The 24,242-nt window shown below is 44.5% G+C and overlaps 1 long non-coding RNA gene across 1 annotated transcript; it reads left to right on the forward strand.

The window, feature by feature from the left end:
• The first annotated feature begins 1,082 nt into the window (after nt 1–1,082).
• On the forward strand, nt 1,083–24,242 carry LOC122466488. Its single transcript, XR_006292050.1, has 4 exons — nt 1,083–1,197; nt 2,508–2,513; nt 8,219–8,223; nt 24,231–24,242. It is a non-coding gene; the product is annotated as an uncharacterized LOC122466488 (long non-coding RNA).

Below are 24,242 nucleotides of genomic sequence, written 5' to 3' on the forward strand. Positions count from 1 at the left end.
CAGGTATAGCCCCTGAAACTACCTTTACCATTGATGAGATTTCAAGTCAGTGTCCTTTACATTTTCTACTTTTAAATCTATTAATTTAGAAGCTGTAGGCTAGGAAATGGAGGCAGTATACAAAAGTGAATCAACCCAACTGAGGCCTAAAATTTTATTTGTGTCTAATAGTCTCAATTTATTAATCTCAATGTGCTAAAGAGCTCAAACAGTTGGAGCAGTCAAAGAACATTGCAATAGCTTCTTTTCACAGACAAAAGCTGGTGTTCGACATAGGCTGGAAAGGTGGCCAGCTTTGTTACCTGAACAAAATTCTCTGTCACTTGCACACTCTAGGGCACCCACCTGTACCTAGTTCCTAGGGCTCAAGGCGTAACCCTCTTAATTTAGACACCCACCCTTACCCCATTCCTAGGGCTCACGCGTAACCTGACACTCTTACTTTACCCCTCCATGGGCTCTGGGCTCTACTCCTCCAGGCTATGGGTAAACACCCATTCCCTCTGGACTCAGGGCTTAATCTTTTGCAGGTTTACAGGGTCTTTTACCAGTGAAAGAGCCTTACACAGTAATATCCTACTTAACCTCTATTTATTAACAATCACCAAAACAGAATGCACACACTACACATACAATGTTCACCACTCCCAATAAGACAGATGAACTTTTCTTGATGGCCAGTCAGAATCAGGTCATCTGGGGGACTCCAGTTTCTGCATGGTGTCATTGGCAGAGTGCTGAGGTCTGGCAGCTCTGTTCCTGGAACTGTGTCCTAGAGTTAGTTCCCAAAGAACTTCCTTTTGGGCCCCAGTTTGTATAGCGAAACTTGAGTCTTGCTTAGCTGTACCTTAATCAATCATTTTACTCAAATTTTACTAACCAATCCTAACATATTGTAACAAAATTCTCTAACCAATCATACCCCACCACCTTAATTAATTTACACCTAGCAAAATTAATTATGTAACAGGCACAAACAATTAAAGAACCAGACAGAGCTCATACAGACAAACAATAGGGAAGTGGGACTATAAAGATAAAACAATAAAGAAATGAGGAGTTCACAACCACAACTATTGGTCAGTTGTTTCTTGCCAGACAGAATGCTATCGAACTAAATTTTCTTTAACCATCTTAAAATCTATTTCTTTATCTGGTGATAGTGGGTGCCATTAGGACAGGATCTCCTTCTTAACAGTTGCATCTGATGAAGTGAGTTGTAGCTCACGAAAGCTTATGCTCAAATAAATTGGTTAGTCTCTAAGGTGCCACAAGTCCACCTTTTCTTTTTGCGAATACAGACTAACACGGCTGCTACTCTGAAACCTTCTTAAGTCTATTACATTGTTTGTTTTAATGTAATTTAGATGGAATGTGATGAGGTGACTTCCTGCTTCTTAGCTAATGGCTGCTGCTCTCTTAATATGGCTGTAGACAAAGGCCGCAGACCTTACAGCCACCTTAGTGTTTTATCATGAGTTTTGCAATATTTAGTATGTTTTGGAGCAGGTCAAAACTCAGAATTTCCATTCAAAGGGAAATGCTGACATTTTGATAATTCATTAATTATCAGTAATAATAATTATTTAATAATAATTCATTTCCAATCGGAGTGAAGACTTGAAATTTCTCACAAAACAAAATTTCCTCCAAAAAATCATTTTGGTCAATCACAACCTTTTCTTTTTATAAAATCAAAATGTTTAGCTTTGATTTTGACTTTTTAATATTTTTTAAATTTTAGTGTTTTATTCTATTTGATAAAATATATCTCAGTTTCCATTAAAGAGTAAATTTCTAGCCTTTATGGTTTCAGAGAAATATTTGAAAACACGGCTCAAGTGTATTCTTGTCATCAGGAGGCTGCCTCTCCTGCCCCCTCCTGGCCTCAGGGTAGCCCCGGGAGGCAACCCCCTATGACAGTGGCACAGTTGGCAGTATTTCAAGCCTCCCTTCCCCCCAAGGAGGGAAAGGGAAGTGGTTCAGAAGCTGAAGGAGCAGAAGGCAAGATGAGAGACATGCAGTGGACTCAGGTAGTTTATCTCCAACTCCTGCAGACCCCTAGTGGGACAGTGAGGTGGTCCAGCTTGAGGAGGCACAGCAACAATGGCAGGGAGACCACCGTTGCCAGCAGGTGAGGAAGGTCCTGTTGTGTTTTAAGTGTGGGGAGCCTGGACACAAGTGATTTGAGTGTCCCAGATGGCAATATGAGCACTGGGGAAGAGGCACTGGAAGGGCCCATTGAAGTGTTTTAAATGTGAAGAGCTGGGGCACATCAAGAGGGTCTGCCCCCTTAAGAATGATAAAAATGTAAATGAAAAGAAAGCTGAGCAATATACCAAAGCAGGAGACTCCTTTAAGATGTGTGCCCAACCAGTACAAGAAAGGAAGAAGAACCCTTCTAAGTGGAGTTTCAGGTGCAGGAAAGAAGAATGTATTAAAGACTTGTCCTGATGGATTCCAGCAAGGAATCCTGAGTCTTCAGGAAAAGACTCCAGAGAGGGAAGGCCTGGGTGTATGAGCATGATCAGAGTTACGGACACCTCGTGTGATGTTATTGACATAAACTGTGACCATATAGATCATTGTTGCAACCACTGTTATATATTTGCAGCAAGTATTGTACAAAGATTGTCATGTGAGGTGTCTATGAAGAGGTTATGATTTGCTGGTTTTAATTATGTAAGCTTTATGTGTGTATCATTTTTGTATTTGAAGTTATGAATATGGGCTATGTACTTGTATCTCAAATGTATTTGATTCAAAGTAGCCTCAGTGAAGCATTTGGTCAGCTTCTTGTGAAAGGACTATTCTCAGTAAATGCCCAATCAGGAAACACTTAACTGACAATGGATTTTGGGAGACGCCAATCCACATCTGAGTTTTCCTGAGAACCTTCAAAGTAACATGTAAACAATGGCATGGCCTGCAAACTGAGTCCTGCATGGACATGTGACTTGCCCATGTGACTCCAGACTCCATCTTGCTGCTGTGATTTTCCACAGTAAGAACAAAGGGGTGTCCTTCCATGGGCAGAGAATATAAAATGCCCGGAAACCACTCCATCTTGTCTTTAATCCTGCTTTTTGCCTCTGGAGGAACTTTGCTACAAGCTAAAGCTCTGAACAAAGGACTGAATGACCCATCCCAGCTGCGGATGTACTCCAGAGACTTAATTTGAATCTGCAGTTTATTCCATCACTGCTACAAGCCTGAACCAAGAACTTTGCCATTACTGTATGTAATTGATTCCATTTAATCAATTTTAACTCTCATCTATATTTCTTTTTATGAATAAACCTTTAGATTTTAGATTCTAAAGGATTGGCAACAGTGTGATTTGTGGATAAGATCTAACTTGTATATTAACCTGGGTATGGGGTTTGGTCCTTTGGGATCGGGAGAACCTTTTTTCTTTTACTGGGATATTGGTTTTCATAACCATTCGTCCCCATAACGAGTAGCACTGGTGGTGATACTGGAAAACTGGAGTGTCTAAGGGAATTGCTTGTATGACTTATGGTTAGCCAGCGGGGTGAGACCAAAGTCCTCTCTGTTTGGCTGGTTTGGTGTGCCTTAGAGGTGGAGAACCACCAGCCTGGGGCTGTGACTGCCCTGCTCTAAGCAATTTGTCCTGAATTGATACTCTCAGTTGTGTCCCACCAGAGGCAGCATGGTTTCACCTCGGGAATGGAGGTTGTCCATAACTGTGAAATGTTCGTAACTCTGAAAAAAGCACGGTTTGGGCTTCAGATCCAGCAGCTGACACTCCTGGCCAGGCTCCAGGGGCAGCTGAGCTCCCTCCTCAGCGCCGGCAGCTTCTTTCCCTAGGTCAGACTGTGTTTTCAAGCTTGTTCCCCTTCCAGCCATAGGTGGGGGGGTAAAAACAGTGTGTTCCCCTCCTGGTGGCAGGGAGGGGTGAAAGTGGCACTGACCCCAGCGCTGCTCCTGCTCTGTTAGCTCTGGCTGCGTTGGGATGGCAGCCCCAGTGTCTTCTTCTCCTAGCTGTAAGTGGCTGTCCTGTCCTGTGTGGGGGGGACAGGCAGCCCAGATGTGCCTATCATTAAGATGCAATACAGGCAGAGTACAGTATTAGCTTTTTTTTTGGTCTCTGCTGCTGCCTTGTTGGTCACTTCCATTTTCACATGGTGTCCGGTTGACCAGTCAGTCACTCTGGTGTTCATAGCTTTGAGTTTCCATTGTATTGAATTATGTCACAGGATGCAACCTCTTTGGGTCTCATGATACCCCTGAGTAGTTAGGCCTCAGTTGCTACCATATCTATCTAGATACTTATAGGGCTCATATCACTATAGTACTCAGATTTCCTTTCTGTTACTGCAGAGTCAATCTTCCCCAGAATGGCCCAGCCAGCCTCAGTACTTGTTTCCTTCTCCTATTTATACCCAGCAAATGAGCCTGAGAGGTTAGTGAATTTGGCTCACTCCTTAACCTTTTCCTTCTACATCCGTACCAACCTGATGTCATCCCCTGTCTGATTCTCTATTTGCTCCCAGTCTTTATGCATAAAGTCACCAATAAAGCCCTATAAACTTGACCCTACCTACATCTCTGCTTTCATTTTCTTTTCTGCCCCGCCCTGCCCTTCTAAATTCTTTGTGTTATGGTTCTTTTCACCTCATTTTCTCCACTCATCTTTTTGCCCCTGCACCTTGAACCTGTCCTCAAACATCAAACCCCCATTTCTCTTCTTTCAAATCTCTCTGAAACCTGCCTCTCCAAACAGTCCCTCCTCCCTTCATCAATAATCCCACATTTTCCTCCCCTGAACTGCTGTCCTGTGTCTTACATTGTGTTTGTTTTTGTTCTCTCTCTCTCTCTCTCTTTTGTTTTTTAACATTGCAAGCTCTTCAGGGCAGGAAAAGTGCCTGTTTCTGTATCTGTAAAATGCTGTGCAAACCTAGGGGACTCTATAAAACAAAGTAATAGAAAGAATGTTGCTTTTATAAACAGAGTCAAGACATAGGCTCCTTAGTTATCCCCAAGGGAATATTGTGCAATAGATGGCCATTGTGGGTGACAGATGAAGCAAACACAGGGATTATCCCTGCTCAACTTCTCCTTCCCGTTGTTCACATGATCAAGGTAAAGACTACAAGAATTGCTGTTTAGAACACAGAATGGAAAGAATACCATTTGGGAGGATGTATACTCTACGTCTCACGACTTGGCTGAACACCAGGCTGGGGAGTTAGTTATTTTGGATTATGTTATTTTATTGTTATCTGTGCTAATCCTTGAGGAACAGACCTTGCTGACTGTGATTTTTTTGCTGAGTCATTCCACCAATTTACATTCAGCCAGATTGTAAAGATATTTGTGACGATCATGGTCCAGACACCTCAGGGGGAAAACAAAGGGTCTGATCCCCAAAGAGTAAACAATTGAATCAAGTGATTGCATATGACATTACAGCACTATAAAAGTGTATTGACTAAGCTGTTTTATGAAAGCTGGTGACACTGATGATTAATATAATTGGAAAAGGTATGTGTATGTGGAATTATGGATACTTACTGATATTATACTTTAAAGTCTGTGACCAAAGAAAGGGACAAATAGGTTTTCTTTCAGAAAGGAGGGAAGGCAGCTATATACCTGTCTCCAATGTAAATTAAAAAGAGTGGAATTAAAACAAAGAAGCCTTCCTGGCTCTTGAAACAGAGACAATGAACTCTGGGATGATACAAGGGGGTCAAAAAGACATTCGAGTTATCCACCACTTGAGGAACTAAAGAGGCCAGAGCCCTTGAAATCACAGAATGATGGATCCTTCAGCCAAGGAGGTTGAAGTCTGTGGGAACTGAGAATAGGAGAGAGAACTACTTAAGCAAAGATTATAACTTGCTGAAATTAAGTTTTAGTCTTAGAAGTGTATTTTTATTTTTGTTGGTTTGCAGCCATTTCTGTCCCAATTACTTCTACCTGGTATTGCTTAGCTGTCTGTTCTTTGTTCATAAAATTAATCTTGTTTTCCTCCACAGCCCTCTCAGTGCAGTGTTTCAAACTGAAGATTAAAATCCTCAACCCAGCGAAAAAGCTGGTGCTGTGTATTGTCTCTTTAAAGGAGTAGCAAACTTGATAAGATTTTGTAGTTGCTGGGGCTGAGCACTGCAGAGGAAAACAGTGTTGGGGTGACTGGGAGGGTGTTAGTATCACCCTGCAAGGAGTAACCAGCTGGTGGAAGCCAGGAGGAGGTTATTGTGCTGTGAGCACCCTGTTGGTGCCAAAGCTACACAGCACAGAAGACACCAGGGTTACAGAGCAGGTGGTGACAAAACCCTTTAGTGGTCTGGGTTGAACCCCAGAGCCTCCCAGTATTGTTGTCCCTTTTCAACCCAAGCAGCTGGGCAAAGTTTGGAGCCCTGTGGATGTGCCAGCTGGGGGTAGAAATTAGTGGTAGGTATTTCTTTGATAGGGTTTTGTTTATTTACAAAGAATGTGTAAAGTCCTGTCTCTGAATACAGAGGGAATCAAATAGCAGGAAACAGCTTCTTTTGCTCACTGCACCAAGAGCAGCCTTTACACCCTGCACCCCGATGCAAAAAACCTCTCCCCAGGTTTCTTCCAGGGTCAGGCACATGCTTTCAGCTGCTCCTTCAGCCTATCTCTCTCACTCAAGCCTTGTCTACACTACAGAGTTTTGTCGACAAAAAGTTATCGACACTCAAAAAGCACTATCATAAAAATCGGTATTGCATGTTCACACTCACTCCCTCTGTCAGCAGAGTGCATCCACACTTGGGGTACCAGCATCCACAGTGTGAGCAGTGCATTGTGGGTACCTATCCTATAGTCCAGCTTGACACCTTCTGCCGCTAGGTCTTATGGGAAGGCGGACCAGATCACAGCACATCTTGGGACAGGGCTCAATGTCCCATGATTCATTGCTTTCTGTCCCAGCATTCCATGGGCTTCCAGATTTCTTTCACAGCATTTTTCAATGGCCCTTGTTTGCTGTGCACCCCGGCATCATTGTGAGAAGGGATGGATCCCGCACTGCTCTCCTATGCTCTAATAACTGTCATGAAGACATTGTGGATGGCAGTGCAGTTAATCGTGAAGTTCCTAATGGAAGAAGACTTCCAATTGCCTGACAGGCTGTGTGACATGGATAGGAGCAACTTTAGATTGCTTTGGCATTCACAGAACAGCTGCAGAGGGTGTACCGTTGCTTTTGGGCTCAGGAAACAAGCACTGAATGATGGGATCATATTATCATGCAGGTGTGGGATGAGCAGTGGCTACAGAACTTTCAGATGCAGAAAGCCACCTTCCTGGAACTGTGTGAGGTGTCACCCCAGCACTGCAGTGCAAGGACACCAGAATGGGAGCTGCCCTATCGGTAGAGAAGTGTGTGGCAATCACTGTGTGGAAGCTGGCGACTCCAGACTGCTACTGGTCGGTAGCAAATCAATTTGGAGTTAGGAAGTCGACTGTTAGGGCTGCGTTCAAGCAAGTGTGCAGGGCAATTAGTCACATCCTGCTACGAAGGACTGTGACTCTGGGAAATGTGCATGAAATAGTGAATGGCTTTGTAGAAATGGGTTTCCCTAACTGTGGAGGGGTGCTAGATGGCACGCATATTCCAATTTTGGCACCAGACCACCTTGCGATGGATTACATCAATAGGAAGGGGTACTTCTCCATGGTGTTACTTGTCGATCACCATGGGCATTTTACTGACATCAATGTGGGATGGTCTGGGAAGGTGCATGATGCATGCATCTTCAGGAACACCGGCCTCTATAGAAAGCTACAAGCAGGGACTTTCTTTCCGGACCAGAAGATTACAGTGGGGGATGTTGAAATAGTAATCCTGGGAGACCCACCATACCCCTTACAGCCGTGATTCATGAAACCTTACACAGGAAACCTGGACAGCAGTAAGGAGTGGTTCAACAACAGGCTGAGTAAGTGCTGAATGACCGTGGAATGTGCCTTTGGCAGATTAAAGGCATGCTTGCGATGCCTTTATGGCAGGTTAGACCTCAATGAGGGTAATATTCCCATGGTCATAGCCGCATGTTGCATAATCTTTCTGACACTAAGGGTGAAAGGTTTGCTCAGGGGTGGAGTGTTGAGGCAGACCCCTTGGCTGCTGATTTTTAAGCAGCCAGATACCAGGGCTGTCAGAGGAGCCCAGAGGGGGGCAATTCGAATCAGGGAGGCTTTGAGGCAACACTTTGGAAATGAGAACTAGTAACGTATATTTCTGTGATTGGTGCTGCAATGTTACATTACATGTAGATTTCCTAGGAAGCAATGACAACATCGGGGGCCTTACAGTCCAGTAAGCTAATGATTAAACTGTCTGTGCATGTATTGGTAGTGCCTGCTATCTCAATCAGTAGGATACAAATAAAGATGAGATACCATTCAAAACCTTTGCTTGTATTGCACAAGAAACAACACACACACACACACACACACACACACAAAGATGCTTTGTGGGAAAGGCGGAACCAGGGAAGGGCAGACTTTCAGAGCTGTGTGTAGGTCCAGCTGTCATTTTGAAAGTTGTCTGAGGGGGTGGAGTGAAGGGGAAACCAAGAAGTCCGGGAAAGTGGAAATGACTGTGCGGGCAGAGTTTGGAGGGGGCATGGAAAAGAGATCTGAATGTGCTGCAGGGGATGGTGGGCACCGATCTGCTCAGTCTGCAGTATTATTAAGGACTTCAGCATCTGTGTTTGCTCCTTTGTGACTTTAATCGTCCACTCAGTAGCATCCTTAACAAACACCTGATTTTTCTAACATTCTCCTACAATTTTCCACAGGAGGGAGTCATTATAATAGATATCTCATGGCTGAGGGTAAGCAGGGAAGCGAGGGTACATCTACTACATGCTTGTGGCTTCCGTCCTGGTCCCTATACTGCTCGCCTGTGTGCCACTTTGGTCCCTGCACAGGTGATTGCCAAATGGTGCAGGAAAGTTTCCTACAATAGGGGAAGGAACAAAGCTCCTTTGCCATGGAACCTTCAGCAGATGATTACCGAGTACCTCCAGGAAACTTTCCTAGAGATCTCTCTGGAGGATTCCCGTGAGATCTTGGCGTGCATCAACACTTTGTTCCACAATACTGATTAGCTACACAGGGCAATGTCCAACAGAAACACAGCCAGCCTTGCACATTTCTATACCCTGAACCCACCTCCGCACTACACAAACCACAGCCACTTACCAGGCGTTTCCTCTCCTGCTTCTTGCTCGCCAGAGAACAACTTCTACGATGGGCTAGACACCTCTGGAGTGGTGAACAGTTCCTGGCTGCCTGCCCCACCATGTGACCCTGCTGGGAGCTCCACATCGTTGTCTAACTCCACCTCTTCATCCATAACTTCATCCTCTGGGTTAGGTCCTCTTTCTGTCACCTCCAGGGCCACCGAAGTATCCCTGAGGCTCTTGATGGTGGAGGTGGGTTGCCACAGAGGATAGCATCCAGCTCTTTATAGAACCGGCAGGTCTTAGGTGCAGCACCGGAGCGACGGTTTGCCTCCCTCGCTTTATGGTACGCCTGCCTCAGCTCCTTTATCTTTGCTCTGCACTGCAGCATCAAGAAATCTTCATAGCCTTTTTCACACAAGCCTCAAGAAATCTGCCCCTAAATATCAAAATTCCTACGGTTCAAGGGCAGCTGGGGCTGCACAGCCTCCTCTCCCCATATACTGAGCAGATCCAGCATCTCCGCAGTGGTCCAAGCAGGAGAGCGTTTGCTGTGATAACCTGCCATGGTCACCTGGGAAGATGCGATGAGACCTCTCCACGCTGAGCAAACAGGAAATGGAATTTCAAAAATTCCCAGGGCTTTTAAGAGGGAGGGGAGGATGGTTGTTTACCTAGCTGCAAGGCAGTAGAGTTCAAACTGCTGACCAGAACGGTCACAATGGGCATTGCGGGACACCTCCCGGAGGCCAATTAAAGCAGTAAAATCAAGTGTGGTGTCTACATTGGCACTTTGTCAACAAACATTTTGCTCAAAAAGCCTTATGTCCCTCGTCCGGGTGGTTTTATTTTGTCATCAAAACAGGGCATTTTCTCCACCAAAAGTCGCATCGCAGTGTGTACGCTTCCACTGTTTTGTCGACAAAAGCTGCCTTTTGTTGACAAAACTTTGTAGTGTAGACAAGCCTTCAGTCTGTGTATGTTCTCTCACTCACCTAACACACACCTACCAAAACAGTACTCAGCCCAAAAGCTCCTGGGTGGGTTCACATACACTTTTTGTTTTAGGTGCGGCTTATATTACAGTTAAGTTAACTGAAGCAAGAGTTCACACCCATCACCCTCAGTAGGGCTTTAACCCAACCCATAGCTAGTTTTCACCCAGTTCATAACAGTATTTAGGCACCTACCTTCCAATAGGAGTTGGTTCCCAAATACTTTACAGATCTGGTCCCTAGTGACTTGTTTTCTACACAGAAAACTTAAAGTGCACAAACGTTTTCAAATTGGTACTGTTATACAAAGCAATGGAAATGTTTGTGATTGGCAATTTGATTTTACAGCCTGGTTATCTTTTCAGACAGGACTTTATTAAATGTAAAACCCTATGATTGCATTTCTTCAGGTATTTTGTTCTAAGCTTCTAGAGCAACCATCGTGTGACTGGCTTGTTATAGATAAATTTTCCCTGATAGAATGAAGAAAACCTGAAATTCAAGGAAGTGAAAGTTTTCTGACTCACTGTTGTCTGCATATTTTGGATTTTACAGTCTTTCATGTTCCTGTATAAACAAAATAAAATTATTTCCCTGGCAGATTATCAGTACATTAAATTTTTTAATCTGCCAAATACTTCAAGACTCTTTAGTTTATTTTAGGTAATCCTTGAATTTCTTGCTTCTATTAGATAATCTTTGAAATATCAGTTGTCTGCAGTGGTAGAATTATTACTTACTTTACATGTCAACTCCACTGATATAATGCAATTATATCACTACTGAAGTTGCTCTCTTGAGGCCCAGCCTGTGGAGTCAGTCTCTGTTCAAGAAATTCATCTGACTCATTCCATCCTAGAGAGGAGCTCTGTGGCAAGGCAAATCACTTTAATTGTGGAATGCGTATATCAGTGATCACTAGGCAACTTGTTTAAAGGGACATTCAAAATGTAATCATGAGCTGTATATACTGACATCATTCAAAACATCATTGTAGGGACAGCAACTCTATTGGGCAGGAGGGCTGGAATAATACCACCATGTGGAGGTTCAAATTCAGGTCCTGAGTCAATGGGGAACACTGAAGAGGCAAAACATTGAGGGACTGATTCTGTGAGGTACCTCCTGTGAAGTATACATAGCACATCTCAGAACCATGGGAGTTGAAAGGGCTTACCACTGACAGGAGACACTCAGCACCTTACAGAATGGGGCTTTAGATGTTGAGGGAGGGGGTCTATGCAGGTGAAGCAATCGCTAGTAACACTTGTAAACTCATAGAGCAACAATCTTCTGTGGAGGGAGCCACATACACCCCTCCTGTGTCAGAGGGGACATTGCTGGCAAGGAGCAAAGCATACACAAATCTGTATTGAATAGCCAACATCTTCCATTGTATTTAAACAATAAAGTAAGGGGTGAATATTGCTGTTCTTAGGAGTTTGGCCTGTATAAAGACAGCAGGATTTGGCCATTAATCCCTAAGAGGACAGCTATAGGATTGAAAAACAGAAATGTCATGGTCGTGTTGTCCACCGTTTGGAATCAATAGCTACAAATCCAGCTGTTTGCATTATTTCTCCTGAGCTGCAGAGGGAAAAATTGACTGTGTTTTTGATGTTCTGTGAGCTACAGTTCATGTCTAAACAGAGAGAGGATGTTGTTTCTGTGAAGAAATGCAGAAGTTATAAAACCAAGGGAAGGTTGAATCACCAAGATGTTGAGAACTGTACTTATTTTTAATTCTGTAAATAATATATTTCATAATGATGAGACTGAGGTGCTCACCTGATTGGGACCATATAAGTACCTAGGCAGAAGATATTACAATGTGACTCAGTTAATGTTGCTGTGGGAACTAGAATATTTCACATTTCCTGATTATTGTAGTATGACGCTGTATGGAATCTGGGAGACACTTTATAATATTGTTGACACCAATGTTATAAAATTGAAAGGAATCTGACCAGATATGCTGTGTAAGATATCTGCAAAAATGTTACAATTTGCCAAGTATGATAATCTTATTTCTGTGTTTGTATCACCTTTGTATTGTGAGTTATAGATCTGTATGGTATCTGTATTTCCAAACTTGTGCTGTGTTTCTGGGTGGCACCCCCAGACAGATTTGCATCAGCACTGCCTAGCCTGTTCGATGGCCCACCAAGGGCCATCAACTGTAGAGTGAACCCATTGAAAGGAATTAGGGAATACACCTTACGAGTTAGCAAGGCATGTGGTAGGCCTTGGACAGAGAACTCTAAGGCTTCTCCATGCCATGTGCTGGGCAGCTTGTGTTTGGGACACAGGAAGTACAAGCCACATGGCAAAAGGAATATAAAAGGTAGCTGCATTATCTCCATCTTGTCTTCGTTCCTGCTCCATACCTCTGGAGTAACTTTTCTTCAAACAAAGGACTGAATGACTCATCCAAGATGTGGATGTGTTACAGAGGGACTCCAGCAAACTCACCAATATTGCTAAGAACCTGATATATGGACTTTGAAGTCTCCATATGTGTATCTGAGTGCTTTACCATTTAACAACTCCCTTCTTGTTCTTTCTTTTTTCTTTATAATAGAACCTTTAGTTTTAGACACTAAAGGATTGGCTTGCAGCATGGTATTGTGGGTAAGGTCCAACCTGGCAATGTGGCTGGCCCTTTGGGGTCAGAAGAACATTTTGTATAGTGAGCAGAGTTTCAAATAGCTTCTCACTGTACTGGACCTGTGTGCTGATTGGAAGCCAGAGAACTGGAATGCAATCAGAGGGGCTGTGGGATCCCTTTTTTAGCTTCTTGATAACCAGTGTGGGGGATCAGGAGCACAGTTTGTGACTGGTTGGCGAGTTTAACTTCAGGTTAACCACCAGTTTTGGGAGAATCTGCTTTCGTTTTGCAGCCCTCCCTGCCAATGGCATTTTCAGTGAGGGCTGCCCCAGGCACACTGGGTCACATGTAGCCTAAAATTCTCAGACATAGGTGGGGCAGTATTATTACCCCCATTCTAAAGGTGAGGAAGTGGTAGCAATAATAATACCCTGTCCCCGGGCTTAAATTTTTACCTACTGGCCCCTCTATTCTAGGCTCATTCCTGGCTCTGTTGTAACTACAGCAGATTTTCTTCCTTGCAAAAGCCCCCAATATCTCTACATTTTCCCACAAATGGATCATGTATTGCACATGTTGGTTGTTTTGGGGCTTTGATGTTGCCACATCTCACAGAGGAGATTGAGGATCCCGGGTCGCTATCTCCCATACAGTAGTTTGAATGGGGAGAAACCCATAGATGCCTGCGGCACTTCACAGAGGGCAAACAGGAGGCATAGGAGCAATTGGTCTCAGTGATGGGAATCTGAGGCCACCAAACCTCCTTACCATCTCTTTCAGAATCTTACTGAAGCGATCAACTAGCCCATTTGTGTGAGGGTGATAAACCAATGTCTTTACAGCTTTGATCTACAAAAGACTGCACAATTCCTTTGTTACCTGAAGTGAAGTGGTCAGTCAGTATTTCCTTTGGTATTCCCACCCGAGCAACAGTTTGTATCAGTACGGGAGCGATGGTCACTGCAGTGGTTGAGAGAAGAAGGATGGCCTTATAGTACCATGTGGCATGATCAGAGATGACCCGTACGTGCTGATAGTGTGGGGGGAGCACAATTTAAAGGTTCAGCCGCCCCTGGAACAACTCAAGTCATGGCCCCCTCAAGCAATCCCGCCCTTACCCTCAGTCTTCCCTCATGGAAACCACTGGCCCCTCCCAGCAGCTCCCAGCTGTTGTTCCTGCCTCTCCCCATGGGGCACAGCTCACTGGCCCCAGCAGCTGCCACACAGGGAGTGGGTGTATCACCAATGTGTGTCGATATCCAGCTACACTCTTTTCCAGCGCTCCCACCAGATCCATACCAAACCTCTCAAAGAATACTCCTACCATCAGGAGAGGCACTAGTGAGGCCTTTGGGAGTCTTCTTGGGCCTACCCACTGACATTTAGGGCATGACACACAGTAGTCTCTAACTTCTTTATGTATGCCCAAGACCATAAAACCTGAGGGACACCCTTTCAAAGGTCTTCTTTTTCCCCAATTGTCCCCCACAAGGTATTGCATGGGCCAGCTGAAATACTTTCCTGAGGAACTTCTTTGGAACCAAGAGTTGTACCCTCACTTCTCGGCTTTGGAGGTTCTTTGCCACCTGGTACAGCCAATCCTCTCAGTTCAAACTGGGGCGACAACTGCTTCATCAGTTGTGGATTGATTACTTTGCCACACAATGTAATCAATTGTTGTTCGTACAATTCAGGGTCCAACCAGAGTCAGATCATACTTCTTTTAGCTTACAAGGCTGCAAACAGACCTAGGTCCAGGGGTTGCAAGGTCCCCTCAGCTTCCTGATTACCAGGGTGGGGGGGAATTGATTCCAGCCAGGAGGTCCCTCCACAAGGGTCTTCTGTCTCTCCAACCCCAGCTAACTCTACTGGTTCTTATGACACAGGGGCCTCTATGGGATGGTCAGTCCTTTCCAGATATTCACCCCATGATTTTATGACTCTGAAAAACTTTCAATCTCAGCCCTGATTCACTGGGTAAGCTAGAGACACAGCCAAACTCACTCATACTGTACCTGTGCAATTTCCCACAGTTAATGGTATTTTTTTGTGGGATATGGGCATACACCCCCATGTACATGCTGAAGGTAGATGGTGCCTCCTGGGCCTGGTAGTTGTTCCCTAATCAATATTTGGCTGCCGCCTGAGTCTGTTAGTCCCAGCACTTCTACCCCATTGACCCACACTGGCACCAACATCTTTGCTGGACCACTTTTCCAAGCCCTGGTGTCCACTGTCCATACTTGCCTATACTTGCACTCAATGAGGGGGCAGTTGTGGTGGAAATGACCCCATTGTCCACATGAAAAACAGCTTCTGTTCAAGGAAAGCACCCCATCCCCTGACTAACTCAGGGCGAGCTGAGTGCTTGAAAAAGACTTTCTCTTGGGTTCAGGCTTTTCCTCAGCCTTTTGGTTCACGTGGGAACAGGCTCCATAGCCTTGCTATAGCTTCTGATAGTCCAAGGAGTTGGGCTAGGTATTATGGTTTCCCAGAGGCTACCCTTCTTGCCTGGACCATAAATCTGTAGGCAGTGATCCCTTGGGACAAGCAACTTCAGATCTTGGCGTTCCAATGGCTGGATCTATGACTGGCATACAATTTTCCCATCAGCCAATATCTTGGGCCTATGCTGGAACACCCACTCTCATCCCGCAGCAGGAAGCGTCTGTGTAAATTGTTCTAGTGTGATCTGCTTGGTTCGCTTCTCAGGTTGGAGCCATTGCGAACAATGTTCTTTAAGGCTTTGGGCCACTGCTCAAGGTCAGGCCCCCAGTGGGGATCTTTCCCAGAAAAAACACTGTTACTGGGTCTCAGCTGTGATGTTGAAGACATCTCAGACGGCTCTTGATCTCTGTATCATCTTGTGTGGCTACAGTGTTGAAGCCCTGATACAGAGCTTGGGCTAGCCATGTCATGTAGGATGTCAACAAAATAACACAGTGTTCAGGTAGCCACAGTGATGACCTACTTGAAGGTGACAAGGAAGGCTTTTGGGTCACCTCTGGGCCCCATCTTTGTGAATTATCAGAATGTCTGGGTTTAGAGTAGGGTTCAGGGGCCCTGCCACAAGTTTGTGTTCACCCCCGGCGGTTGTAAAAGAGTCACCATTTGTTGGACCGGGCGTTGTTGCTGCATGATAACTGCCAAGCGAGCTGCTGCTGTGTGGCCATTTGTTGTAACATCTGGGTCTGCTGCTGTTGCTGTAGGGCTGCCTGTTGTTGGCTGTCCATCAGCCACTTTAACAATTTCTCTACATCCATCTCCTTTTCTTTCTCTCCTTCCCCCTTGTGATCATTTTTTTCTTCTTTTCTTTTTCTCACAGCAGACCTGGGACACTCCCTATATTCTCCACCAAGTTGTGACGGAGGAAGTTGGACTTACTGGTGGTATTGCCTAGTGGTTAGGTTGCTGGCTTCCACTTCCTCTCCTCCCCCTCTTCCCATCTCTGCTGCCTCTTTCCAGCAGTGACTCCAACACTGTGACAGCCTGCTTCTGGGTGGGTGGCAACTCAGCCCTCCAGCCAAGTCACCAATTTAGTTCATCCCCTTCCAGGGTAACAGAGTCCAAAGAAATCTATGGAGTCCCACATCCTTGCAGCAGGGAGGTCCTAAAGTCCATTTCCTGATCCCTGCAGGTCACTTGCCTTCACCTCAGGGCTTTCAGCTTCTCTTTAGTTCTGAGAGGGTGAGTGTGAAAGCAAGGTTTATGCCCCCACACAACAGGGGTGGTTTGAGAAGCCCAGATCCACCCACTTGACTGGGCTCCAACCCAAGGCCCTGTGAGAAGCAACAATATCAAGCACCCTGGAGAGCCTGTAAACTGCCTCCCTGGGCCACTTCCTACCATTCGCCTCCCCCCAAAAGTCTCAAAGTTCAACATAAGATAGAAAACTAACTAGTGGTTTCCAAACTAAGGGCACCGCTTGTTCAGGGAAAGCCCCTGGTGGACCGGGCTGGTTTTTTTACCTGCCGCAACCACAGGTTCGGCCAATCGCAGCTCCCACTGGCTGCAGTTCGCTGCTCCAACCCCAGCTAACTAACGGGGGCTGCGGGAAGGGCAGCCAGCACATCTCTCAGCCCGTGCCGCTTCCCACAGCTGCCATTCACCGAGAACAGCGAACCGCGGCCACTGGGAGCTGCGATCAGCCAAACTTGAGGACGCAGCAGGTAAACAAACTGGCTCAGCCCGCCAGGGGCTTTCCCTGAACAAGCGGCACCCTTAGTTTGGGAACCACTGAACTAACTGAACCTTCAGTCCATCTGGGTTCAACTGGTAGTCTCTCTCTGATAGCAAAGGCTTCTGTCCTCAGGATAGGCCTGTCCTCCTCTCCTGTCTGCTGCCTTCTGAGATCTCTGGCAAACTTGTAAGCTCCTCCTACACCTGGAGCAGGTTCTACAAGTGTTGAGGGGCCGAGTCTGTCACGCTGTCTGGAATGTCTCACGACGGTGAGCGCCTACTTCAGAGCAGGCTGTCAAAAACAGGGCAGACACCCAGAGGTGAAAGTAACTTAAAGGACTTGCCGGTACACCGGATGCCTGAGTGGGGCATGGCCTCAACCAGAAGAGGAGATATAAAGGCCCCAGGGCTCTGGCTGGGAGCTCTGGGGCCTTTAAATCACCCCGCTGCAGAGACAGCTGGGAGCCCCAGGGCTCAGGGATGAATTAAAGGGCTCCGGCCTTCACAGAGCTCTGGGCATTTTAAATCCCTGCTGGAGCCTGGCTGCCAGAGCCCTGGGGCTCCGGTAGCTGGGCTCAGGCTGGGATTTAAAGGGCCTGGTGCTCCAGACACTGCGGGGAGCCCCCACCCGAGCCCCCCTGCCAGAGCTCTGGTGGCGCTTTAAAGGGCCTTGGGCTCCGTGCAGCGGCCAGAGCCCCAGGCCCTTTAAATCCCTGCCTGAGCCCCACTCCGGCAGCTGGGCTCCTGCAGTGCTTTAAAGGGTCTGCGGGTCCTGCCACTGCAGAGAGCCCTGGGCCATTTAAAGTGCCACTCAAGCCCCGCTCCCGGAGCTCCGGAGGTGATTTAAAGGGCCCATGGCTCCCCGCAGTGGCAGGAGCACTCGGCCCTTTAAATCACTGCCGGGGAAGCCGGTCCGACCCGGACCGGCTTACATTCTCCTCTGCAGACACCCCAAACTGGTAGTGTGTTCTCTAATTAGATTTCACCAAGTCAGTAACAAATATGAACTGTTGGATCACTGTAATAATTTTACCATTGAGTCACAGACGGTCCCCTTAGACTCTCCAGTTTATCTTGCCACCCAGATAAACTGGACATTGTGATAAATGGTCACTTAGTCCAAAAATCACACTGCATTCAGGTCACCAGTCACTTACCCCAGATCAGTTGGTATACTAGATCTTACACCAAAGGCAATGCCTGTAGCCAGTCCTGTAAGAAATTGTCTAAAGATTTATTAACTAGGAAAAAGAAATAAGAGTTACGTATAGGTTAAAGCAAGCAAGCATATTGCACAAATGAGTTACCCTGTAAATCCTAAGAGTGACAGAGCTGCAGTGATCTGTCAATTCAAAGTGTCTTTCAGGGCAGACCTAGGAGGCAGACCCTGGAGATCTCTGGCTTCAGTTTAGAGTCTCTGGTCCTTCAAAGTTCAAACAGGTAAAAAGATGGAAAATTGTCCTGTGACTTTGTTTCATTTCCTTCATTTCCAAGCTCACAGGATGAGCTTCCTTGCACGTAGCATTTCCCAGGAAAGGGCCATTAACCAATCCTTGATATTGCAAAAGGAAAAGGAGTACTTGTGGCACCTTAGAGACTAACCAATTTATTTGAGCATAAGCTTTCGTGAGTTACAGCTCACTTCATCGGATGCATCCGATGAAGTGAGGCTGTAGCTCATGAAAGCTTATGCTCAAATAAATTGGTTAGTCTCTAAGGTGCCACAATACTCCTTTTCTTTTTGCAAATACAGACTAACACGGCTGTTACTCTGAAACCTTGATACTGCAATGATCCTTGATGACCCATCTGATTTTGATAGTCCTTTTGGGGTGGGGAGGATGATTCCTGTGCCTGAATTCACAAGTTCAGAACAAACATTTTCAAAGTTATAAAGCAAACACATATTTTCTTATAGCATGAAATGCAGCCAGGACAAGTGAGATTAATGCATGAAGCAATTTACAAGCATTTCACAAAGTCTAAACACTACATATATTTTTATGAGACTAATACCTATTTTGAACAAAACTTACATTCAGGTGACCTGGTCTGGTCTCCAGCTATGAGATTGTCTGTTCTTAGTTAATGCCTGCAGCCTGGGCAAGAGCTGGCATCTGGCCTGCCAGCGTCACAGAATCCCCTGGTCTCAGAATTGCTCCTTAATCCCTTCAGTTCCAGTGTGGGGTTTATACACCCCATCACACAAAGTCTTTAGATGTTTGAGAAGAGCTCAATCAATTATACGGGAATGAGACCTTTCTGCTGGCCTGGAGTTTAACAGACTTCTCTTGCAGCTTTTGTACAATGCTGTCCTTTAAGAAGGAGCACTGTTAACTAAATGGACTGCCAATATCTCTGCACAGATGATTGCTTTGGTATTTAAACATCCGGACTGAAGTGAATGTGCTTTGAGGATGACAAGGCAAAGGATTATTGGTTAATGAATGACAATATTGGTGAATGCTAGCAGAGTTGCCTCTGTATTTTTATTAGAGCAGAACTCACCTCTGAGCTAAGTTCTCTTGCCATCATTGATTTTTCTCCTAATCTATGTATTAGGGAATATAGAGTAGTCTAACTACGTGTTTTGTTTCTATAGATAATCAGACTCTGGTTAACTGGCTGCCTCAGGGGATTGGTAATAAATAGTTTCTTTCTTCTATGTCTCTGCTTCGAATCCAACCCAAAAGCGAGAGCCTGATCCAAAGTTCATTGAAGTCAATGCTAGTCAGCCCCTAAAGACTAGAGAAGGCTGTGGTTTAATATTGTAGAATCAAAAGCAAGTATGCTTTAGATCCAGCTTCCATTTCATCCACAGGTTTAGTGGCAGTGAGGGAAAATTCTGATCAAATATTTTTATTTCAGACCATTCTATCAGAGATTGAAAGTGATTACTAGCGAGTACCATCCAAAAGCAATTTGGTGATGTGAATTGATTGTCTAATTCTAGTTCTAATGGACAGATATCCAGGTGACAAAAGAAAAAAATACTTTCCCTTCTTCCCCCCCCTCCCACCCCCAAATTGTTTACCTAGCACCTTGTGTTTCTATTTTGACTCAGGTGTGAATACTTAACCATGCATTGATTACAGATGGAGGCTGTCTCACTCAATTGTTCCACGTCTGCTCTGGTCTATTGCCAACACTTCACATTGTGTCTAGCTGTTGTTCCTTTGCTTGATTGTCTAGGGCTAGGATAAGAGAATTTCAGTGATTTCTGTTCTTTTCCTTTGTAGCAGGCTGTTATCCCCCTCTGCCTGATGCACAAAGAGACTAGCCAGAAAAAGCATTAACTGTTTTCACTGGCTGGTTCGCAGGCTAGAAAGGAACAAAATGATGTGAAAGAAGCAGCACCCATTTCCTCTCCAGTCTTCCCACCCTGCCTTAGAGGAACATTATGTGGGCAATTTTCTTGCTGGGAAGAGAGAAACTTCCTCTCCCTGTCTGCAAGTGTGGGGTACAAAAGGTTGCTAAAATTTAGTGTTAACACTGAAAAATATATTTTTAATGGATGCCTTTTTTGCTTAAAAATTATCTTTCACTATAAGATGTTTTGCTTTTCTTTATGTAACTTTATAGCAAACATTTCAGAGCGGCAATGAGTCCTGTTCACATGCTGCTCTACACACTGAAGAATATAAGAACATAAGAACTGGCATACTGGGTCAGACGAATGCTCCATGTAGCCCAGTATCCTGTCTGGCCCATGCCAGGTGCTTTAGAGGGAATGAACAGAACAGAGCATCTATAGAGTGATCCACCTCCTGTTGTTCACAGACAGCTTCAGGCAGTCAGAGGGACCCCCAGAGCATAGGGTTGCATCCCTGATCATTTTGGCTAATAGCTATTGATGGACCGTCATGAACTTATCTTATTCTTTTTTGAACCCAGTTGTAGTTTTGTTACCCTGGTAATGAATTCCACAGGTTGACTGTGCGTTGTGTGAAGAAGTATTTCCTTTTGTTTGTTTTAAACCTGCTGCCTATTAATTTCAATGGGTGACCACTGGTTCTTGTGTTATGAGGAGTAAATAACACTTTTTTTTCACCCTTTCCACACTATTCATGATTTTATAGACCACTATTATTCCCCCCCTTTAGTTGTCCCATGTCCAGTCTTTTTAATCTCTCCTCATATGGAAGCTGTTCCATATGCCTAGTGATTTTTGTTCCCCTTCTCTGTACTTTTCCCAATTCTAATATATCTTTTTTGAGATAGGATGATCAGAACTGCATGTAGTATTCAAGGTGTGGACAAACCATCGATTTATGTAGTAGCATGGTGATATTTACTGTCTTATTTTCTATCCCTTTCCTAATGGTTCCTAATATTCTGTTAACTTTTTTTTACTGCCACTACACACTGAATGGATGTTTTCAGAGAACTACCCACAGTGATTCCACAATCTCTTTCTTGAGAGGAAACAGCTAATTTTGTATGTATAGATAGGATTATGTTGTCCAATGTGCATTACTTTGCATTTATCAACATTGGATTTCTTCTGCCATTTTGTTGTCCAATCACCCAGTTTTGTGAGATCCCTTTGTAATGCCTTGCAGTCCGCTTTGGACTTAACTAACCTGAGTAATTTTGTATTGTCTGCAAATGTTGCCACTTCACTGTTTATCCCTATTTCCAGATCATTTCTTAATATGTTGAACAGCTCTGGTCCCAATACAGATCCCTGCGGGACACCGTTATTTACTTCTCTCCATTCTGAAATGACCATTTATTTCTACCCTTTGTTTCCCATCTTTTAACCAATTACTGATCCATGAGAGGACCGTCCCTCTTATCCCATGACTGCCTACTTTGCTTAAGAACCTTTGGTGAGGGACTTTGTCAAAGGCTTTCTGAAAGTCCAGGTACACTATATCCAAGGGATCACCCTCGTCCACATGTTTGTTGGCCCCTCCCCAAAAGAATTCTTATAGATTGGTGAGGCATGATTTCCTTTTACAAAAACTGCATTGACTCTTCCCCAACAAATCATGTTCATTTACGTGTCTGATAGTTCTGTTCTTTATTATAGTTTCAACCGATTTGTCTGGTATTGAAGTTAGGCTTACTGGCCTATAATTGCCAGGATCACCTCTGCAGCCTTTTAAAAAAATTGGTGTCACATTAGCTATCCTGCAGTCATATGGTACAGACGCTGATTTAAAGTGATTGCTTACATACCACAGTTAGTAGTTCTGCAATGTCGTATTTCAGTTCCTTCAGAACTCTTGGGTGAATACCATCCAGTCCTGGTGACTTCTTACTGTTGAAGTTATCAATTTGTTCCAAAACCTCCTCTATTAACACCTCAATCTGGGACAGATCCTTAGATTTGTCACCTAAAAAGAATTGCTCAGGTGTGGGAATCTTCCTCACATCCTCTGCAGTGAAAACCAATGTAAAGACCCTCTGCAGTGAAGACCGATGCAAAGTATTCATGTTTAAAGGTCTTCATATTCAGTGAAGCTGAGTCTGTAAACAAATTTTACTACACAACCACTCATCAGTGGTCAGTGTAGATTCTACCTTCAGTAACAAAAGCACAGGCCTCCACCACTTGAGTTAAAGGGACAACTCCATAAGCTGGTAGCAGTAGTAGGCTCATAGGGCCCAACCCTGCCAACACTTAGGGCTTGTCTTCACTTCTGAGTTCAGGCGACCTAAGTTACACTACTCCAGCCATATGAACAACGTAGCTGGAGTCGATGTAGCTTAGGTCAATTTACCCCGGTGTCTTAACTGCGCTGTGTCTGCAGGAGACGCTCTCTGGTTGACTTACCTTATTCTTCTTTGGGAGCTGGAGTACCGGAGAGCTCCCTGCCATCGATTTAACGGGTCTTCACTAGCGTTGATCTCCCTGGTAGTGAAGACAAGCCCTTACATGTGTGTGTATCCACAGACACATAAGAGTACTTCAATTTGTACTCCAAATGTATTTAAAGTTAAGCACATGTGTAAGCGTTTGCAAGATCATGGCCTTATTCTGCTTGGGTACCAGCCACTAGAGTAGGATGATACACTAAGCCAGAGAATTAAAAACACTTAAAGGGACACAAACTTAAAAAAAATTTCAGTCAAGTTTTATTTTATTTTATCTACTATTGTTGCAAATAATGCCCAAAGCAACTAACATTAAACGATTAGAGAAACAAAATATTTCTTTATTTTTTTCAGTTTGTTGCTGTATTTGACAGCACCTTGATTAACATCAGTTTTCCTGTGCGGTCAGCTCGGGGGCAGATGGCCCCCATTTATATGGGTTTTTCACAAAGCAACGGGGGACAGAAAAACAACTTTTTTAAAAATAGAAAAGTGTGATTGTAAATTACAAATATTGGCAGGAGATTCAGGAGCAGGTGTAGTACTTGAAACTATTTTTCAATTTTTTTAAAAAAGACTAGATATAAACACCCCTTTAAAATATGCTGTGTAACCACCCTTTGAAATACTAAATCTGAATCCTCAACACTTAAAATACACCATTGCCCCAAGTATTGGCAGTCATTTCAAGTATGACGCAGTTCCCAGCTACAATGAAGCCTCATAACTCGTTGATACTCCCTCCTGCTATTCCAGCTCCAGCCCTAAACTCCTTTCCACTAGTCTCCACTTCTGCAGTATTTGAGATTCACTGAGTAACAAAGGCAAACTCTTCAGTAATCCACATATCTAAACAAGTGGATTCACCTCATCGCTAAACGTGCTCGATGACTAATAACACACATTGCTGTACAGTGGCTGCTATTAAAAAAGGCATCCTTTGCTTATAGTTATCATATAGTTTCCTTATGCTTAGAATAGGAAATAGCTGTGGTTGGCAAATGTTGATTTCTTAATGATAATCACTGTACTTCCTGTGGAAGTGCAGAACATCTATACTTCTTGGTTATTAGAAATCAACCATGCTAGAGATATTCGGGTATCTGGTATAACCGGACACTGCACTTGGTCCTATAGCATTGCTTAGATAATATGCTTGTCATTGTAGGAGGCATGATAGGATCCCAATAAGGCAATCTGAAAGGAGGCCTTATTTGCCTCTTCACAGCCCTCTGTTTCTCAATTACAATTCTCTTGCTATTTCCCATGTTCCACTCTTTCCGGTTTGTGCTGGCCCATCTGCTGCCTCTGTTCCCTTTTAACTCATGGGAACAGGGGCAGATGGCTGCAGGTGGTTGTACACTGAGCTCTTACACTCTGCTGTAGCTGGTGTGAAGAAATCTCACTGTATGAATATTTCAACTGCACTATTGACTATAGTGCTGGTCCTGG

This window comes from Chelonia mydas, chromosome 1 (genome assembly GCF_015237465.2).
Source record: "Chelonia mydas isolate rCheMyd1 chromosome 1, rCheMyd1.pri.v2, whole genome shotgun sequence".
Classification (NCBI taxonomy): Eukaryota; Metazoa; Chordata; order Testudines; family Cheloniidae; genus Chelonia; species Chelonia mydas.